This window comes from Pinus tabuliformis, chromosome J (assembly GCF_031772625.1).
Source record: "Pinus tabuliformis cultivar Carrire ecotype Pingquan chromosome J, CPIR1, whole genome shotgun sequence".
Taxonomy (NCBI): Eukaryota; Viridiplantae; Streptophyta; class Pinopsida; order Pinales; family Pinaceae; genus Pinus; species Pinus tabuliformis.
In genome coordinates, this window is record NC_142295.1 from 1,082,597,323 (window position 1) to 1,082,619,379 (window position 22,057).

Sequence of the window (22,057 nt, forward strand, 5' to 3'; positions counted from 1 at the left end):
ATTGGTTGAAACAGCTCCTAGGATGATGAGCTCGACCCCTAGAGGCAAGGAAATGTGTTAGCTTGCCTATATTATGTATCTTCTTAATCATTTTCATGGTTGGACTCTTGAAGGATAAGCTTAGACTGTATTGTACATTGTATCTCTGCAATTTTGGCAAAGGAAAGACCAGGGTTTTGCAGCATTCTTTGGGATTCCTGTGGTTATCTGTGTTGATGGTGTGCTTCTTTCATGTACTTGTAAGATTTTTATGTGTATCATTTTCATACTCTTCTCTTCTGCAAATTAAACAAATGAAGTGTTAAAGTAGAATTCATAATCTTTATGCTCTGCCTTTAAGTTTGTTTGATATCATTACGTTTTCATCTGTTTAAGGAGAATTATTGAAGTTTCCTGGTCTCCTTAGCTCCTCACCAGTCAGATCTATTCATTCAATTCTTTTAAAAGCATCAGGACAATTGCCTACCTTGCCCCAAAAAGACCTCTGCAAAAACTGTGTCTCATCCCCGCACCCAAAATTGCCTTTCCCTTTTTTCCAACAAAACCTTAAAAATTTTAAATCAAACCTTCTTATCTCATTACTAGCCTAAAATCAGTATTAATTTTGAGTCATCTCAGCCCTTTGAAAACCTTTCACCGAGATAGACCCGGAGAGAGCCCTCTCCTGTCCTCGTAGGCTAGCTACGAGGCTGAGCGTGGTTTGATGTTGCCTTGAGTTTCGCCTTTTTCAGCCTGAGGCAAATTCGAGAGCTAACATAGTGGCGACAATACTAGGGAAGAAAAAATGGTTTGCTGGTTGATGTCATTTGTTTTATAAGCTACAGACGGAGCCTGAAGTTATGCCAGGTAGCCTTCGAAACGCTTTTGCTTTGCATTAGCGGAAGTAGATAAACGCTGCTTCAGTCAATCTCTGGTCTAGCTTGTAAACGTGACATTTAACTTGTTAATTACCCCAGTACATGTATCAAGTTTAGATCTGATTGTTGATGGTGGACAACGATCAGACACTGGCAAGGCTGAAATCATTCACCTGGCGACTCCTTTCATGAAGAATCCAGCAACCTGTGCTTCATGGTGACTTCACTGCAGAGAGATCAGTAGCTGTGAGATTTTCAAGATGGACCGAATCACAAGAAGATATGCTCCCGTGAGCCGAGATCACATTCTAGGTTTTCCGAATAAAATTCTGAAGGTAGATTGGTCAAGGAATCTGCCTACATTTAAAGATGATAGTAAGAAGGATGCTGCTTTACATCTAGTTAGATTTCATATGCATATTCACAAGTTGAAGGTGGATTTTCCTGAAGATTGCTTGATGAAGATATTCCTGGCCACTCTGGAAGGTGAAGCCCAATCCTAGTATGAAAATTTTCCGTAGGCCTGTATTTACTGTTTAAAGGATTTTCATGCCTTGTTTATTGAAAGATATCAAGCATCTTATCCATCATTAAATTTGGTTCATGACTGTTGCAAACATGCTTCTACTTTTATTGAAAGCCTTGAGAAATATTATGAAGATGATAATTTTATGGATGATGAAATCATGGAGGTCCTGTACGAAAATCCATTTCAGCAGCATAAAGAAAACTTAGAGGATACTTGTCAAAATGATCAGGACATTTTGCAGCAGAATCAATATCAGCAAGCTGAAGATGGTCATATGGTTGAAAATAATGAAAGAGAAAGTGTCGTTTCAGATCTGCCCACAGAAGAAGACAGCGTGCAGGGTAGTCAAGATTCAATTTCAGAATGTGATGCAGTCAAGTCAGCTATTTTAGATCAACATTCAGATCATGATGACCAAGAATACCTTGTGCTGAATCCTGAAAAGGAGAATTTTGTTGTTGAGATCATAGACAGCGGTATGGATTCAAATGTTCTCAGTCGTGCTGCCAGTCTGTCATTAGAACCGAGTCTTCATGAGGAGGTCATTCAGTCAACTCATGAAGAGCAAGGTGAGATCTTTGCTCAAACAAGTGAAAACGTTTCTCTGAATGAATTTGTGGTAGACAACATAAATGATAATATTGTGCTTCAAGGATCATCTGAAGTTTCTTTCCTTATGATTGAAGAATTTAATAAGGAACATGAAAACCTAGCCATCATATCATATACAAATGACCTACAACACATTCACACCACAGAAGAACAAAACATTCGGGATTTCCATTCAGATTCCTCTTCATATGTTTCATGTGCTGAAATGCTTTTCCAAGAAGAGATCTGCCCATCCATTTGTTCAGAGTTTTTTGAAGCCCATGAGCATACTTTTACTGAAGCACATGATGAATGCATATCAGAATTTGAAACAAAGGACACCTTGTTCTTTCAGCAGGAGGTGGCAGTGGAAAATCTTCATGTTTTTCACGATCCTCTAGCAAGTTTGTTGCAGCCAGCAGTGAAAATGTTTATTACAATGTTTTGTTGCAGCCATGGTCAAATATGTTTTTGGATGCCCAGTGATAGGTTTGTACTGTTGACCAGAATATCTGATAAGAAGAATCAATCAAGAAGGCATCTGCTTGATTGGTTGCATTGGCATTTTGATATATTTTGAGGATATATTATCTTGTAAGAAACACAGGTGGCCATGTACTGCCACCAAGCTTTTGTTTTAAGTTTCAGGTCTTAGTATTTATGAGTACAGTTTGTCGAGTCAGTTGATTAGTCCTTTCAGTTTTAAAATTGAGTCAGTTTTGTCAGAGTTGTATTCAGTTTTCAGTCAAATCTGCAGTCAATAAATGTCTCAAAGTTTTGTGTCAATTGTTGGAATAATGACTCCATAACCCAATGGACGAAGGCACTGGTCTGCTCTCCCAGAGGTCTGAGGTTCTTGGCATCTCCAAGTAGCTACCATACCCATTGGAGCCAATGTTAGAGTCGGTTTACTAGCCGTTCACCAGAGATCAAAGCTCTTTGCATTTCATGGTTAGGTGTCCCATCAGTGCGATCAGTTGCATTCCGTTAGGCATGATATAACTCTGGTGGAGTAGTTTTGTGTCATTTATTCCCCTCGTGTTTGGCACTGCTGGTTCAGGTCTGTTTAAGTCAATAAAGTCTTCAAGGGTCATTCATCATCTTGTTTTAAATTTCGAGGTCTTAGGTCTAGGGTTGAGTCAATTTTGTCTTAAGAAGTCATAAAGGACCAGTAGGCCAGAGGGATGTCCTTCATAGAGCATCATTTCAATAATTCTCATCATTGTATAGCTAAATTTGGAATTTGTTTTCAAAACTCTGTTTTTGAAAAACACAAGTCACCATCTCGTTTTTGTAAAAAATTGTCAAAATTTCAAGTTCTCCAAATGTTGAAGCACAACCTTGGTTTCCTTTGCCAAAGCATTTCAGAGCTATCCCTGCAAAAATTATCAGAAGAAATCATTATTTCAACCAATTTATTTTAAAATGTGAAACCAGAAGTCAGAGCCTATTAATTCAAAAAAGTGTCAATACTCAAACATTACAAAGTGGGTTTTGGTCAAGTAAAAATTAAAAAGGAGCCTATATAAGCACATTCCTCTTCATTAACACCTCATTCATCTCTTATAAGCAAAGTGGATCCTTGCAAAGGAGATTTCACAAATCAGTGAGCGAATTGTGCAGTTCCAGGGGCACGCTACGCATCAGCAGAGGCGCGCTATGCACCCAGGGCGCGCTACGCATCAGCGTGATTTTCTCAGTGTAATTTTGTTAAGGCGCTACGCATCAGAGGGGCACTAGACGTTGGGCAAGGTGCGCTACGCGTTGGGTTTTTCGCCCAGTGACTTGCCAGCAAGCTCTCAAATTCTCTCTTAACTCAAGAAAAATACAACATTTGAAAAAGTCAAACAACAATCAATTGTGTGCACAGGCAACATATACATTTCAGCCATCCTGTCTTCAAAACTATGTCAGAAACCGAATCAGATTATGAGCAAAGTTATGACAGTGATTCAACACCAGAGAAAGAAGTGCCAAGGAGGCATCACAAGGGCGGTAAAGGTGGTCGGCATGTCAGGGAGGAGCCCACTTCTTTGGCTCAATTGCAAGCTTGTCCACTTGCAATGGACTGTTTTCGGTATCAATAATGTTTTGAATACTGTGAGTGGATTTCACAAATTCATCATCATCATGAATTAGCTCGCTTGTTTGTTCTACATTTACAGGATGGTCATGTAAACCTTGCCGGAGTGAATTTCACCTTGTCACCCGAGACTATTGCTCAGGCCACTAGGATACCAAATGTAGGGGAGGAATAGCTGAAAAGGGCCGATAGAGATCATGCATTATTGAAACACATGGTTATGCATTACAAGGTCCGGAACTTGGTTTGCAAGGTGCGAATTAGGAGTCTTAAGGCAAAATTGAGGAAAAGTGTCAAGAAGCAAAAACGACAACAGGAGCTTGATCGTCTTCGAATTTTGGCCAAAACGTCTTTGATTGAGCATAGTACTTGATTGGGGACCCCCAGCTCAAATTTCAAAAAATTTGGAGAAGTTTTTGTCAATTTTGAAATTTTTGTATTAAAAACAGGTTTTTGCCCTCAACGCGTAGCGCGCCGCACGCTACCCTGAAGATGGGAAGGTCCAATTCACAAAAGGTCAGCATTTTTGGATTTTTCATGATGAAATACATCTGTTCAGCTACTTCCAAGGCATTTCATGAAGTTTTGGGTCCCCAAAAGTTCAAAAAACATGCAAAAAATGACCTTACTGCCCCTTTTTGGACACACAGGAAGCAGGCTTGGGAGAATGCACTTTTGGAGGGCAAATGGGCACCAAATTGCAAAATTTCACTTGGGTTGGAAAGTAGACATCCATACCTTTCCAACAAGACCACCTGAGCCCAATTTGGATGCCGAGAAGTGCTCCAAAAGTGGGTGGAAAGGTGCACTACGCGTAGGGTTTTGGCGCGCTACGCATCAGGATATTTTCTAAAATTTTCATCTTCAGCTCAAGAAAACGCAACCAGTTTGACCAGTTTTGACTTGTGGTGGGATTTTTCACCCTCCTTGATGTAATTAATGAAATTTTATGTTGACATGACACTTATTTACCTATTCTAGAAGATTCATTCATTAAATAGCAAAAAATTAATGAATGAATTGGTTTCCTAGCTTATAGAGGCAAGTTGTTTTGATTGCCTAGATTGTAGTGCTTTGTTTAGAATTGGTTGAAATAGCTCCTAGGATGATGAGCTCGACCCCTAGAGGCAAGGAAATGTGTTAGCTTGCCTATATTATGTATCTTCTTAATCATTTTCATGGTTGGAATCTTGAAGGATAAGCTTAGACTATATTGTACATTGTATCTCTGCAATTTTGGCAAAGGAAAGACCAGGGTTTTGCAGCACTCTTTGGGATTCCTGTGGTTATCTGTGTTGATGGTGTGCTTCTTTCATGTACTTGTAAGATTTTTATGTGTATCATTTTCCTACTCTTCTCTTCTGCAAACTAAACAAATGAAGTGTTAAGGTAGAATTCATAATCTTTATGCTCTGCCTTTAAGTTTGTTTTATATCATTACATTTTCATCTGTTTAAGGAGAATTCTTGAAGTTTCTTGCTCTCCTTAGCTCCTCACCAGTCAGATCTATTCATTCAATTCCTTTAAAAGCATCAGGATAATTTCCTACCTTGCCCCAAAAAGACCTTTGCAAAAATTGTGTCTCATCCCCGCACCCAAAATTGCCTTTCCCTTTTTTCCAACAAAACCTTAAAAATTTTAAATCAAACTTTCTTATCTCTTTACTAGCCTAAAATCAGTATTAATTTTGAGTCATCTCCGCCCTTTGAAAACCTTTTGCTGAGATAGACCCAGAGAGAGCCCTCTCCTGTCCTCGTAGGGCTAACTACGAGGCTGAGCGTGGTTTGATTTTGCCTTGAGTTTCGCCTTTTTCAGCCTGAGGCAAATTCGAGAGCTAACATGTTCAAGAAAGATAGATGAAAGATTGAATGGTTTTTTTGAGAAAGATGTGTCCTCTCCGCACTGTAATGACAGACTATGTTGAAAAGTGTGCAACAAGAAATGCTTGTTGAGAACGCAACAAGATGATGGAGCTTAGTGGAAAGGAGTTGCCTTCAATAAGTGGGCCCGTAGGCAAATTATGGCGCAAGTTCTATTTTTGATCCCAGTAGGGATGATCGCAGTATGGGTGATCACAGTATGGGTGATCACAGTATGAGTGGTCACAGTATGGGTGACCATAGTATGGGTGACCACAGTATGAGTGATCATAGTATGAGTGATCAAAGTCTATTTTTAGACTGGCTGTCAAAAATAGAAAAGTCAAATATTATTGTCTCATAATAATATTTGGACTATAAACTTGATCTTATTCTCTTGGAGCACTTCAGGATGAGCTATGGATGTGGTACATGCAGATCCCAGAAGGAAATACATGGTTACCTATGGGATGACTAATATTTGCATGCAGGACTTCAGTTAGAACTCAAGTGAGTTGAGTTTAGTGGACTGGAGGTGCAGTTGATGGAGTTGTGTTCAATTTAGCTTTGTTAAACTAGTTGTATTTAGTCTAACTGATCAATAGAATAGAGATGATTTGGGTGAATTAGTTATTAATTAATTCACAAGTTATTAACTGATAATGCAACTATAGAATACATCAGTTAACTCAGTTACATGTCAGTGCATGTTCAGTTCAGCAGGGACAGGTGTTAGAGGATCAGATTGCTATCAGTTGTGACTATAGCTGTGCATGATGATTTGCACAATCAAAGGGATTGAGTATGCCAATGAATTGGCCAATACCAAGAATTGTAGCCTGTTCTCACGTCCAACACAGTGTGAGTGATTATTTGCAGGTCAAATACGAGTTTGGTAAACCATTCTCATCAATTCTCTTGTAGGTATTGAGCTGTGGAGGCAGGCAAGCAGCGGGGGAGATTTGGAGATTAGATCTGAGCTGTATTGTGTGTAGCATGTGGAGATAGTACTGAGTACTTGTGAGGAGTATTGTACTATGTATTGTTACATGATTCAATCACTATAATATACAGATAGTTGGGGTTTTTAGCGAGATGCTTTCCCCGGGAAAATACTGTGTTGATATGTGTGATTGATGCTTCTATGTATGCCTGTGAATGTTTCTGCTTCTGTAAATTGATGATCAACGTAGAGGAGGTTATGCATTATGCATGTTCCGCTTATAAGTGTATAATCATGATAATCTCTGTGAATATGTGTCATATTATTCAAAATTTCTACATGGTATCGGAGCTTCTTGATTTGTAGAAGAGATTTTTACAGGATATCAAGCGAGGATTGATCATCGGATCTATTATTCAGAAAGTGTTTACATTTTATTTCTTCAGGTAGAGTCTGTAATCGGGCCAGGTAGCCTCTGGATTCATCCTTCTTTTGGAAGGTGAGATATCCGGTGAATTCCAAAACAGTCAATCTCTGTACAAGAAATAATTTGTTCTCACGAATTCTAGATTGGAAGTGGTTGAGTTTTTTGAGCTGGTGGAATTCGAATTTAATTCCAAAGCAAGAGATAAAACTCAGAAACATTAAGTGTGAGAATGGAGATAGCATGCCCCAGTATCTCACGAAGTTCACCCAATGCCGGGATGAGCTGGGAAGTGTGGGGGTGACTGTCGGTGAGGATGGTGAGTCTAGCACTCCTTGACCTTCCTAAGAGTCGACATAGCTACCAGGACTCGGTGAATGGAAGGGAGAAACTACCAAATTGGGAATGACTATGGTCGGATTTGATGCATGAGGAGATTAGACGGAGCACCAGAGATAGTTCTTCATCTATGCATGATGAGGAGAACTGTGCCTTAGCGAGTAAGGCGAGGAAGGGGAAGGAGAAGGTTTCTCTTTCCGAATCCAATTCTTCCAATGATGGGAAGAAGGTTGACAAGTCGAAGGTGAGATGCTTTCATTGTCATTTGGAGGGTTCATGGGTCAAGAACCTGTATGCTCTTGAGGTTCAAGATGCATGTGAAGCCTTGAGCAGCGAGGCAATTGATGGAGACTTGGTGGTTGAGAGGGAGTGTATATTACCTATCAACATGCAGAGCCAGAAAAAGTCTCAGACGATTGTGGAGGAGTCACGATTGGTGCAGCAGCTTCAGGAGGTTGTGGAGCAGCCACAACAAGGGAAGCTGAGAGGAGATCGAGTAGAGACATCTACTCATCCAGAGACCTCCAGTTGGGGGAAACTTCGAGTCAGGTGGGCTGAGGGATTGCATGCAGCCATACCTCCAGGTAGGATGTGGGGTGATGTGGATTGATCATCCCAAGGAGGAGGGGCATGATCCTTGAGGTACCCAACCTCTTGGATGAGACCTTGCTACGGGAGCCCCAGATGTGTAGTAGCAGGAACTGACTGATTGGGTAGAGACAGATGCGGATGGAGCAGCAGAGAGACCGACAGTGTAGGGAATCCCAGGACAGCGCATAGCTAGTAGACTGCAGCAATGCGAGAGGCACAAGTGTTTTGCACAGTGCTAGGTGGCACAGAGAGGTGTGCAATGGTGCAAGATGCATGGAGATGTTGCAGTAGTGCGGATGTCAGAGAGGGAGCACTTGTCAGCAGCAGGTAGAGCTTCAGCATCAGAGGGTGTTTCTAGCCCAACAGGGAGGTCAGTTGGGAGGTGTAGTGTGGATGCAATGCTGGGAGATAGAACAAGCAGCAGCACGGATGAAGTCAGAGATCAAAGTGAGAGAGGCTAGAGCAGTCAGATACTGAAGAGCACAGATATGCAGAGTTTTCAGTCGACAGAGGCAATAGCAGTCAGAGACTTTGATGACAGAGCAAGTGGACCGGCTAGATGGGTTGCATGGAGAACATTCCAGAGTTACAGGATCGGGTTTGAGAGGAAGCCTTTCTTGTTGAGAGGGAGTGTTGAAAAGTGTGCAACAAGAAATTCTTGTTTAGAATGCAACAAGATGATGGAGCTTAGTGGAAAGGAGTCGCCTTCACTAAGTGGGCCCGCAGGCAAATTATGGCACAAGTTCTATTTTTGATCCTAGCAGGGATGATCACAGTATGGGTGATCACAGTATGGGTGATCACAGTATGAGTGATCAAAGTATGGGTGACCACAGTATGGATGACCACATTATGAGTGATCACAGTATGAGTGATCAAAGTCTATTTTTAGACTGGCTGTCAAAAATAGAAAAGTCAAATATTATTGTCTCATAATAATATTTGGACTATAAACTTGATCTTGTTCTCTTGGAGCACTTCAGGATGAGCTACAGATGTGGTACATGCAGATCCCAGAAGGAAATACATGGTTACCTATGGGATGACTAATATTTGCATGCAAGACTTCAGTTAGAACTCAAGTGAGTTGAGTTTAGTGGACTGGAGGTGCAGTTGATGGAGTTGTGTTCAGTTTAGCTTTGTTAAACTAGTTGTATTTAGTCTAACTGATCAATAGCCTAGAGATGAGTTGGGTGAATTAGTTATTAATTAATTCACAAGTTATTAACTCATAATGCAACTATAGAATACATTAGTTAACTCAGTTGCATGTCAGTGCATGTTCAGTTCAGTAGGGATAGGTGTTAGAGGATCAGATTGCTATCAGTTGTGACTATAGCTGTGCATGATGATTTGCACAATCAGAGGGATTGAGTATGCCAATGAATTGGCCAATACCAAGAATTGTAGCCTGTGCTCATGTCCAACACAGTGTGAGTGATTATTTTCAAGTCAAATACGAGTTTGGTAAACCATTCTCATCAATTCTCTTGCAGGTATTGAGCTGTGGAGGCAGGCAAGCAGCGGGGGAGATTTGGAGATCAGATCTGGGCTGTATTGTGTGTAGCATGTGGAGATAGTACTGAGTTGATATGTTGGGGTTTTTAGCGAGATGCTTTCCCCAGGAAAATACTGTGTTGATATGTGTGATTGATGCTTCTATGTATGCCTATGAATGTTTCTGCTTCTGTAAATTGATGATCAACGTAGAGGAGGTTATGTATTATGCATGTTCCACTTATAAGTGTATAATCAGGATAATCTCTGTGAATATGTGTCATATTATTCAAAATTTCTACAGACTGACATCCGAGTTGCCTTATGAATGATCGGAAGTAGAAGCATCCAGAATTGAATTTTCACGGGAGAAATCAGCAGTGTTAGAATCACAAGGGATGTCAGGATGAAGCGGATGAGGCACGACTGGAAGGGATTCATCCTTCACCATGGGATATTCTGTAGATTCCCACACACACGCATCATGAATGATGGCACAGGTTGGCTGCATAACACGAACTCCGTCAAAAAATTGATCCTCGTTCACAATAAGTGAGGAGTCTGGAATGGAAGAACACAGGACAATACAATTCGGAGGATCAACAGAACGTGAGGACGGAGGTCGAGGGGAAGAGTCCATGTGACAACCAATAAGCTTTCAAGTCAAATCTGTGCAAATCTCAGGAGAAGGTGGGGTGGGAGAGTGTGACAGTTCAATTGAGGTGTGTGTATGATCTCCCACGTCACTCCACGGTGGTGAAGCTGTTTGATGAGCTGAAGGTGGACAGTCACTTGTGACAGCGACTGTGCCTTCCTGTAATTGCACAACTCCATCAGTGAAGTGTGCTGAGTGGGGTTCGGATATGTGAAGAAGATACTTAAATCTTCCATTAAGAAATTCCCAATCAATATCATCTTCTGGGAATCGATATGCAAGATTACAAAAGTGCGTGAAAAATGGTTCAATGGATTCATTGGGTGCTTTTTGTAATTTTAGAATTTTTTTGTTGAGAGCTTGATAGTCAAAGTGATTGAAAGAATGGTCTATCTCTGTGACTGGATGAGCAAGAGAATGAATGTATTTTTCTGGTAGAGTGGCACACCAGTGCATTCGGTGCCCTCGAAGCGTGTAGATGAATAATGCACAGCTCATGTATTCTTCAAAGAATCGATGTCTTTCGTATGAGCCTACAACGCTGACTACATGCCTTACCAAGGCTACGTAGCCTCCACCATCAAATATTTTATGAGACAAGTTATCCGAGAGATTTTTCGGGATGATGAAATTGTTTCCATAAGACATACATTTCAGAAGAGAAACTCAGTAGTTAGCCATGATAGATGTGTAGAGATTCAAAACAGATGTGAGGACTCAACTTGTCATCTAGCCCTCCTTCTAGTTCCAAAATGTTGATGGTGCTGGACCCGCCAACATGTAAGGGGATCTCCCCAATAAGAAGTCCCAATTAGACCTCATATCGTTTGGTGTAGGAGTCCTAATAGTGGGTCGTAAAGAAATGCCTTGACCGCGATGTCGCACATAGTTAAGTAAGATAACTCTGTCAGTAGCAAGGGTGTGACCGCTGCAGTGAGTCAAGGAAGGTGAATGAGAGGTTCTAACACATGGGGGCTGAGATGAGTGCGCCCCTTAGCAACCTGTAGCAGTACTTAGCTGAGAAGGGAACACACGAGCGAAGATGCATCACAAGCTAGAAAGGAGATCAGTCAACAATCCAAAGTGATGGTTAAACCAATAACACATATGCAACAAGATTCATATAATTGCATACGAAGCAATTCATACACAAATACGTAAGTTAAACAACATATATTGCTAAGCAACTAGAGTAGTCCAACTAAAATAACAAAATATGCATGAAAATGTGTTGGCTCTTATTTTATAAAGAAGTGTAATTCCCAATCATACAATACATCCATGTAAGCCTACTAGCAACAAAAGTGGAACGTTACAACCACATCGACCTGCTCCTCCAAAGAGATGTACTAGCTTCGTACAGTGGAGAAGCCAAGGCACATTACAATACTGTCCAAGCTTTCTTCAAGATAGCCTTATCAGAATCTTTGCTAACCAAAAGCCTCTACAATGAGTTATGAGGGACTATTTATAGCAAAGTGTGGGGTGACCCTTGACATTCCCCTTTGTGACAGTTCAACTACCCTCATGACTCTTCACCTACTCTATGAATGTTACATCCAACTATTGACACTTGACATACACCTGGCATGACTCAAAATTACAATGCACATGTACTCATGTGAGACAACATGGCTTGAGAAAGCCATGCAAGACATCATTGGCACTCGATCTGCTGTGATGAGACCAACTCTTTGACATGCTTGTGATGGTTAAGGTGGTGAACTGATGCCAGGCTTGGTCATCTGTGATGGTGTGCATGCACCTCATGGTGACATATTGCTGAAGAAAACTCTTGCCTCCATTGCAACCAGTGCATTTGTTCAGCCCCTTCATCCAACTCGTCTACTAACATTCGCATGGTCTTCTTGGGTGCGACTAAAGCGACAAAAAATGGATGCATAGTGTCTGTGTTGATCTTCAAGCGTGTGCTAGTGGTCATGTGCATCAACTTGCTGAAGTACATGTACAGCTCCAGTTGGACTTGCTTCTTGTCTTCGCCTTGGTGAGTGTGTTGAATGGGTTGGATTGCATGTGTGCGCACAATGACATGCATGCTGCTCAATCCCTTGCATGCAATCCATAACACTGCTCACCATGTCTACTCCATGTCAGCTACTGGGATGGATCTTTAACTTGTATGGGTGCAATTTCATCAATGAGTGCATGTTGTTCCCACTGTTGTTCCTGATCCTGTTGTAACTCATTCCTCTGTCTGTGTAGCTTCATGTTCTTCTTGAGTTGCTACTTCAGCACATGCAACTCCTTCTCTATTCCATTCTCTATCTTCGTGCGATCTTCATGTCGTGCCATCACCTCATAGCCTAAGTCTTCAAATTTGCTTTCATTATTAGTGGATCTGCTTGATTGCAACTTTGTTCTGCCTCTATGTTGTCAACAACCTTCCTCTTGCATTCATTGCATCCGCTGCATTCCCTGCATTTTTTGTGTTCACTGCATTTGTTGCATTCGTTGTATTTGCTGCGTTCGGTATGCTGCCTTCAACTTCTATTCATGATTCTTCTTGTTGTGATATCTGTATGTTCTTGTCTACGAACAACTTGATATCCTCATGGGTGGGAAAGCTCATAAACCTTTGATCAACTACATATCCAGGTGTGGTTTGAATGGTGTCTTCAACTCTACTCTCTTAGAAACCAGTGTACCTAAACTACTGAGAGGCAAATGAACACCTATAATACCTGGATACATGACAACACTCATGGCAAGAAATCTGTCAGTCGAAAACCAAAATGAACTTGAGAACTGACATGCAACATACTTATGTGATTGATCATGAAGGTTGCACAATTTCAGCTAGGAGGTCAAGAGACCGACTACCAAGACTGCACAAATCACAGTATGGGCTACTAGGAGATTGACTATTGTTTGAACTGCACAATGCACAATCCAGTCTGGATGCTGATTGCTGGGATTGCGCAATGCATAATCTCAGCTAAAAATGGATGCAAGCTCAGTGACTAAATTGCGCAATTTTCTTGGCCAACAGTCACTATCCCTCAGGATTATGCACAACAAGCCTAGGGAACAACTGTTGGGTAGAAATCTGCATTTTTAGAGAGGAAGGAAGATCCTTCCCCCTCAAGATTGTGCAAATCTATCTTGGTGAGGTAGAGTCTGGGCCGAGTTTGGCTAGACTTGCCGACAGGAAACTGAAAGTGACTGTGAGTGCGAATGCATGCTGATACTGAGTGTAAGAATAAGTGAATGATCATGCATGCAAATGGTGAATGACAGATTTAGAAAATGGAACAACATGCATGCGGGTGGGCAAGCCACTGAATTGGCGACCGTTCACGAAAAATAGTTTCATGCATGCAACAACAATGAGATAGCAATGAAAACTGAAACAATGTTAGGACAAGCTAGTATACATGTAAAAAATAGAAAGCGTTCAAAGAAATCAAGCAAATAGTACTCACACAAGCAAAACAAAAAGAAATTGAAATGCAACACAAGGCATGGAAAGCGAGCTTACCCCAAAATAATTGAGTTGAATGTGTCGACTCCTCCTAGATGTGATGTGGGGTGTCAAAGATGCAAGGTTGAGGTGAGGAATGAGCTCTACAATGTCGGTTTGATGAGTTATGTTAACATCAAGGTTATGAAGCGCATGCCACAAATCTAGGGAAAGCGACACTTGGTGGGAGCTTTCTAAAATGATCCTTACATGTAACCTCCAATTGCTAAACAAATGTACCTGAAACAAGGGATGCCTTTGCATGCTTCCTTGGGAGAAGCAACCCATGCATGTAAGTCTCTTTTGCTTGGTCACAGAGGGAACCAGTCAACTCAAATGAAAATGCAAGAGACTGCTCGACTGCTAGAGAAAAATGCACATTTTTGGCTGGGAGCTAGGTTGGCTTCCCAGGGGGTTTGTGCAGTTTCTGGGCAAAGCAGCTCACTGCTGCCTAGCTTTGCACAAATTCTGGGCTGAGCATCCCTGCTAAGGAAAATTGCGCAATTCTTGATGCGAGTGTTGATTGGCAGAATTGCGCAATCTTGGAGCCCAACAGGCTACCAGACAGGACTGCACAATTTCTGGAGGGAAGACTGGTTGCCCTCCAAAAATGCGCAATTTTCTTGGGGAAGCTGCTCAACTTGCAGTTGGACTAAGTCCGAGTGAACAACCTATGAGGGGAGTGCATCAAACTATGATTGACAGGCTGTCTTGTGCAAGAAAAACACTGAAGCTTGTAATCTTGATGAAGTGAGGCAAGTTGATGTGAAAGGTTGGTAGGGAGGCTCTGAAACAGGCTAAGGAAAAATTTTTGAGGGTGGTTGTAGCCGCTACTATAGAATCCTATCCTATTTGTAAAAATTATTAAAAAAAGAAGGAACATGGATTTCTTTAACATTGCAATAAAGAATCATCCAATAAGCCACAAAGCGGACATATAGACAAAACATTATAAGCATCAAGATCAATACTTTTGGAAAAGACAGTGACTCCTAAAATGGATATTAATGGAGGTATGTTGTCGTGAGTTGCTAAAGTTTGTACTAGTTTCGTATATCCCCTTCCATCAAGAAGGAACTAACCCCATACCCGTGCCATGAAAGCTTTCAGATTTACACCAGAACCCTTTGGCAAGAGCAAAAATACCAACCAAGGAAATCAAATGATAAAGTAGAAAAAACCCCTTTAAACTTCAATATTTAATATTTGAAATATGCAGTGTAACATTATCAATATCAAATCCAGATTCACATGGGTATAGACCATGCACACAAATTTTCTCATATAAATTCAAGACGTATAAAATCTCGCAGTAGTACAAACACATTTAGGTTTGCCCAAAACCAAGGGATATTTATTCAAGTATGGTATCTTTTATTTAAAAATGGTCATATTTTCCTTCTTTCAGTGAAATTTCAGGAGTAAATTTGGAAGGAAATTAGATGTGAAGTATGGTTTCATGGATAAATTGCCAAGGACATAGTTTTTCTATGATTCAGGGGGTTTGAGGGTTTTTAATCAAAAAATTATGCTTCAAGGGGTTTGAGGATCTTTAATAAATGTTTCTATGCTTTAGGGGTTTTGAGGGTTTTCGAATAATTTTTCCTATGCTTAAGGGGTTTTGGATAAATATGATTAATCCAAAATTCAATTTGAATTTTTCACTTTACCTTACCAAAATAAGTGGGGACTATAAAACCAACATAAAATAGTGAAGACACAAACTCTTACCTAGTTGGGCATACAAACAAGAACATCACCATTCTTGCTCATAGTGAGGTCGAGAGGGGCGCTTCCAACCATCTTTAAGTCTTCTCATGTCCCATTTGAATGCATAAGTTTTATCCAACCATATTGGGAGGCAGTGTAAACCAATCCCTAGTTATCCGCAGTTGTATCTTCTGGCATGTCTAACACCCCTTCCCCCAATTTCTCAACATCCTTAGCACATATAATGTGTTTTGGCAATTTAGAAAACAAAATATTAGTCCCACTATGATTGACAACAATATATAGTTATGATACATTAATATGCCTAAAGTTATAGTCACATGCAAAACATTATTTTTAGAAAAACTACCTTCTTGTTTATAACTATGTAGACTTCTTCCAACCAAATAAAGGATATACAATACTTAACCTCCAATTTTTTGTGGCCCTCTCCATTATGGTTTTCTCGATATACAATACTTACCATCCATTTTTTTGTGGCCCTCTCCAATAAGGATTTCTTAGTTGAATCACCCATAAATCTTACATGAAGAATGATTTTTAACAGGTCTAGAAAAAGAAAGCGCAACAGACAACAACTACACCAGCCTACTATGGCTGAAATTGAACAAAAATAGGTTGAGTGGGAGTGGGTGGAGGTTAAAGGAGCCTTCCAATTCGACATGCGAGATTTGGGTGGAGATGAAGCCCACGTGTAATTTTTTTGTTTGAAGAAGGACGACGAAAATAAGCTTCGGTGATTGGTTGAATCCTACAAACCCAACTGCACAAAGGAATGCCTATCGAGAGTAAATATAATTGCTTATATGGAGAGAAATTAAGCACATATATCTCATGTTTAATAGAATATTTAAATGTCAATTATGTATATATTATATATGTATGAAAAATTAAATACTCATATATTATATAAACTAATTGTCAACTATGCATATATTATATATGTTATTAAAAAATGCTTATATATTCCATATAATATTTGGGAGTTGTCTTTAAAGAGACTTTTTGGAAGCTTTTCTGGTGTGTTTTTCCGGTCAAAATCCGGCAGCAATTTATTGAAATCGCAAGTTTGATAGCTAATTTCTGCATAATCAAAGCGTCCCAGGGGTTTTTCAGGGTGCTGAATCCAAATATGCAGTTAAAAAACCATTTTAAATAATACAAATCAAGATTTAACCTCATTTTTTTCCGCGGATTTCGTCACCGGAATCTCCAAAAAGTTGCACTAAAGACAACTCCTAATATTTGTACGAGGTAGATCCACCTGAAGGGATCACTTCCTGTCGAGCTCAACCATGGAGCTTGACCCCAAGGGTGTCGAGAGAATTGAACCCATAACCTCTCAATAGCAAAGGTTCTTTTACGATGGGGACTCGACCAATTGAGCTAACCCTTGGGGCTAGAAAATAATTATATATTATATAAAGCAACTGAATAATTTTTTATCGTTAAAATGTTTCAACTAATCTTATTATTCTACATCTTGGGCCCTTTCTCCCTTTCAAGGGTATTTTGAAGTTAATTTTGTCAAAATATAGCAAAGATTTGTTGAAATTGCAAGTTTAAATTGTTTAGTCTACAAAATCAATGTGCTCAATCAAATTTTAAGACAATGAATCCATTTATTCATCCAAAAATGCAATTTAGACCTATTATATATATATGTAAAACTGAAAATATTTTTTATTAAAAAAAAAAATGTATTAAAACAAATTTGATTTTTTTATACTTGATAAATCTGTAACTAAAATGAATATATACTAACGATTAATAATATTTAAATTATATTATTAAAACATGATATTGTCATCATTGTTATGTAACAATATTCTCACACACCACATTAATCCCCCAACATTTCTGTTCGCGTGAAATAGAAACAAGAAGGAAGAGAAATCAAACAAAGAAGGGAATTGAAATGAAACGAAATAGATTATGTTTTTAGTGTTGTGTCAACAACGACGAACAATATTCCTTCCTCCCTCAATCTCATCCATACATCTACTCTCTATTTTTAATTTAAAAACTACATATGTTACTAAAATATTAATATTAGTAAATTGTAAAAATATGATTTATTAATGTCAAATTTATATTTAATAAGATTAAGTTTTAAATAAATTTTATTAATATTATTATTTAATAATAATGTATTAATAATTAAAATTATTATTTAATTGTTATATGTTTTAGAGTGTTTTTATCAAAATATCACGAAATCAAATTGAGTATTTTGTTATTTAAAATCTATTTTTGAATGTATGCATATAGCTCACAAATCAAACTGGTGATTCTTGCAAAATCTTAATGGGAAAATTCGACTAGTAAACCTCTAAAACGTAGCATATATAGATTGCCACATAACTAAATATTAATTGATACATTAACACAAATAATACATTAATAATATGTTATTATACATATTAAGATATTAACTTATACATTAGCCTTGAGGGTTAGTTCAATTGGTCAAATCCTAGTTGTTAAAGCACCATTGCTATAGAAAGGTTACAGGTTCAATTATCCTAACACCCTCAGGGTCAAGCTTCATGGTTGAGTTGGCAAGAAGTGATCCCTTTCGGTGCATCTACTTGGTACAAATATTTTGTGGACATAATGGTCTGTGATCTCTAGCATCCATGAACCACATAGTGTGTGTGTGTATATATATATAGATATATATATATGAACTTATACATTATAGAAGGTGGAAAATGGAATCAATGGACTTGTATGGACCGCGTTTATTAATGTGCTTGTGTTAACTGGTAGTCAAATCCATGGTTGATCATCATTGTCTAAGGTTAACAATAGTCATACATGTTGTTGGCGCAAAATTAAACTTAGTAAACCTGTATGCAAAAAATTACACTATAGTCTAGTGCAACGCCAACCTTTTCATTCCTCCGTGAGGGAGAAAAGTCTCACCTAAGCCGTGTCGAGACATTATAGATAGAAGGGATCAAAAGGCGGCCTCAGAGATCAACTTATTACACAAGGCATTCATTACATAATTTAATTCAACTGTAGAATTCTTTAGGAACCCATATATAAGAAAAATAGACATATTCATATCGGTGAATACGGAAATAGATAACTCACATTATAAAACCAAATTTTAAAGGGGCACATCCAATTCATTCATTCCATACACTCATACTCAAAGTTACCCCATAAGACTCCATTCCATTAATAAGACAAGACCATTACATTACAGATCTGCATCAACATGCAAGATCATCAAGAAAATATAGCCTAACACGGTTGAATAAAGCTAATTCATAATATAAAGACAATCACGAAGGTTATATCTTCAGTCTGACAACATTTCGACATAGACTATATGAATATCTCTCTAAATTATCCTCCATAAGAATTTTATATATTTTATTCCTTTATCTTGCTTGCTTGACATGGTCCACTTTTACCACTTTGATCCTATCCCTTGGATCTAGTCCAATTTGACAAAATTTGGGTGCTTTGGTCCTTATCATCTCAATTCCTTCAATATCCAACATGTGAATCCTTATTCTTCAGCTTCCATGAATTCCAAGATAATTGCTCCTGATTTCTTCTTGTTGCTTCCCTTTTTCTAGTCTCCGCTTCCAACAAGTTTGATTATTCAATTTTCCACTTCCGTGGCCTTTCCTCCAACCATTTTCTGATCAAAATTATCCAAAAACAAAGGACCCAACAAGCCCCGACCACAATCCATCGACTCACCCTTGAGTCAATATTTTTTCTACGCACTCGGCTATGTTTATGGTTGCGCTACCTCTGCAACACTTCTTGTATATGTTATCTTACTTCATCTACTCCCTACTTTGCTTTGTTTCCTTCAAACAAAGGACCCAAATCTAGTACTTTCTACAAAATGTGTGATTTAAAATCAATGTATTCTATAGTAGCGTATCTCCAAGCACCGATCATTGCAACAACTTTATCAACAAACTTAGTTGTTATTGGTTGTAGGCTTCTCAAGATGAGCCATAATGATGGTTTTCCATTATGTATCATCCATGTGTTTCTTGGAAGACGACGCAACATCTGCAGATGAACAACGAGGTTGCATTGAATCTAGAGAATAAAAAATGTCACCTTCCTTTTTTATGCATTGAACTTCGAGTGAAGGTAACACCTCCATATGGAAAGCTTCTTCAGAGATAAAATAGGGCAATAACCTCATATTGAATTTTTTCAGGGTTAGTAGTCTGATGCCGAAGGTATGTACAACCATGAATTATCCCAAACTATATTTGATGTGCATACTTCTCCAAAATCATGTTCGGAACCTGGGTCAATATTTGGGTAACATGCAACATTTTGGTATGCCACTTATCAAACATCATCTCATTGAATTCTTGATTAGTAGGATCAGTTTGTGTCCTTCATGGGGCATAGACAAGAGTAAGAGGTTCTTCATCTGGAATTTCAGCCACATCTCTAGTACCTTCAGGTGTACACCACTTTGGCATTGCAATAGCAATAACCAGGTACCCATAAATAAAATATGTTTCTCACTTATAGACATCCTCGCAATCTTCAAATAGTTCTTGCAATAAATAGTTGCGTTAATTCAAGGGTTCTACCCAAACACAAGCTTTTGCAACAATATGGTGTCCAAAGTGAATTCAACCTCTATATAATGACACATAAGCTTTGCATTAATGATGTAGTAGGAAAATTTGATTCTTTCATCATTAATTTTACCAATGACTAGCCCATGGCCCTTCCATTTAGTGTCATACTTTTTGTACAAATTTCCATCCCCTTTCTTCTTAGTGCATTTTGAAACATTCTTAAAGGTAGTTGAAACATCTGGGCCACTTTTCGACAATCCAGTTAGCTGGTGAATTTATTCCACATGCAAAGGATGCTCCTTGTTGAGGTATAAAAATCCTCCATGCAAGCGACTAATAAGAAACTTGGTACACCGCATAACTTCACATGTGGTATCAAACATAGACAAATCATGTAATTCAAAAATTTTCGACCTCTATAGGGGAAAAAATTCAGCCTTGACCCTTGGAATAACGCCACAAGTTGGTGCAACATCAGAATTCATGTAGACTTCATATTTTAAAGTTGGAAAAAGAGTAGGGCTGGAAAAATACTTATCAACTAATGTAACCTTTTCATATTTTCCTAGAATGTCTTATGTGGGAACAATACGGTGGTCTAAGAATCTAGCAAGAACTACAATCTTAGCACTGCAAGTCATAGTTGAGTACCAACGATTATAAATAAGTTTAAAAAGTGGATGATAGGGGGCTGGGGACATAGTAGAACTAGATGTGGGAGCAAAGGCAAAAAATCTCAAGAGACTTACAAACACAATGAGAAAATAAGATGAAAACGCTTGCATATATAGAAAGGACTTGATAAGGTGCAAAGTGATTAGACTATTAGTTTCTATATCATCAAAGGTGTACTTGTCTCGAAAATTTGTGGAGAGGCTAAACACAAGATTTCTCCATAACCCAAAAATTGTTTTTGGAAATTCTGCCTAGAAGTGTCTCAATTATATTATTAGCCTATTTTTAATTATTTCCTAAGTCTAAACTTAGGAAAAGGGACTAATTAATTAAAATTAATTGAGATAAGGTGAGAATCATTTCGAAACTCACACAAATCAATCCAATATGATCTCAACCATTGATTTGGTTTTAATATTGGCCATTGGAGTCCCAAATAAAGAATATAGAAGGAAGTCGATTGGTAGATGGAAGAATACACCAGTGCAGACACTTAGTGGTCTAGGTAGATTGACTTTCTAGTAGTATAGTGATTCAACATGACGATTCGAGCTAGATATCGAGTAGCGGGTGGAAGAGGGGTGAGGTAGTGTTCTGGTGGAGGTTTCCAGTGTCAAAAGAGTCATATTGAGGGGATGTGAGTTTTTCCAAAGGGACTGCACATGCACGGCACATGCAATAGTAACAGAGAAGTTTGATCTCGCTGGAGGAGTAGTCGATTTAGTAGTTGGTGTCTAGTATTTTGATTTGGAATACTAGTTAACCGGTTCCAGAGCCATAGAGAAGCAGAGTTGTAGATTTCAAGAGTTTTTGGAGGCATCAGAAGCAAGGCCTGCACAAGCATTAAGCATAGGCTCACGTGGAAGGAAGCGTGAATTTTTGAAGGTCCAATCTCGGGAGATGAAATCAAATGTGGGGTGAGGAAAAATCCTCACAAGATTTTTTTCAATGATTCTCTTAGATTTAATTTCTAGTTTGGCATCCAAATTACTGTATTCATAATTCTTGTTGAAGAATAATAATAAAACCCTCATCTGAACCTCATCTACTACACTGGTTTTCCCACATTGAGTTTTTCCAAGGAAAAATATCCAAAAATAACAATGTTAAATTTTGTGTGTGTGCTAGAATTTCTTAGTTTCCCACATTTTATTTTCCACAACACTTTTATGCTGAAAATTGCAGTTGTGATTTTATTCATTGTTTTCCATAGAAAATAAAC

At 38.8% G+C, this 22,057-nt stretch overlaps 1 pseudogene; it reads right to left on the reverse strand.

Moving 5' to 3' along the window:
- Positions 1-22,057, reverse strand: part of LOC149230743 (protein STRICTOSIDINE SYNTHASE-LIKE 6-like) — a 161,508-nt pseudogene that overhangs the window by 133,706 nt on the left and 5,745 nt on the right.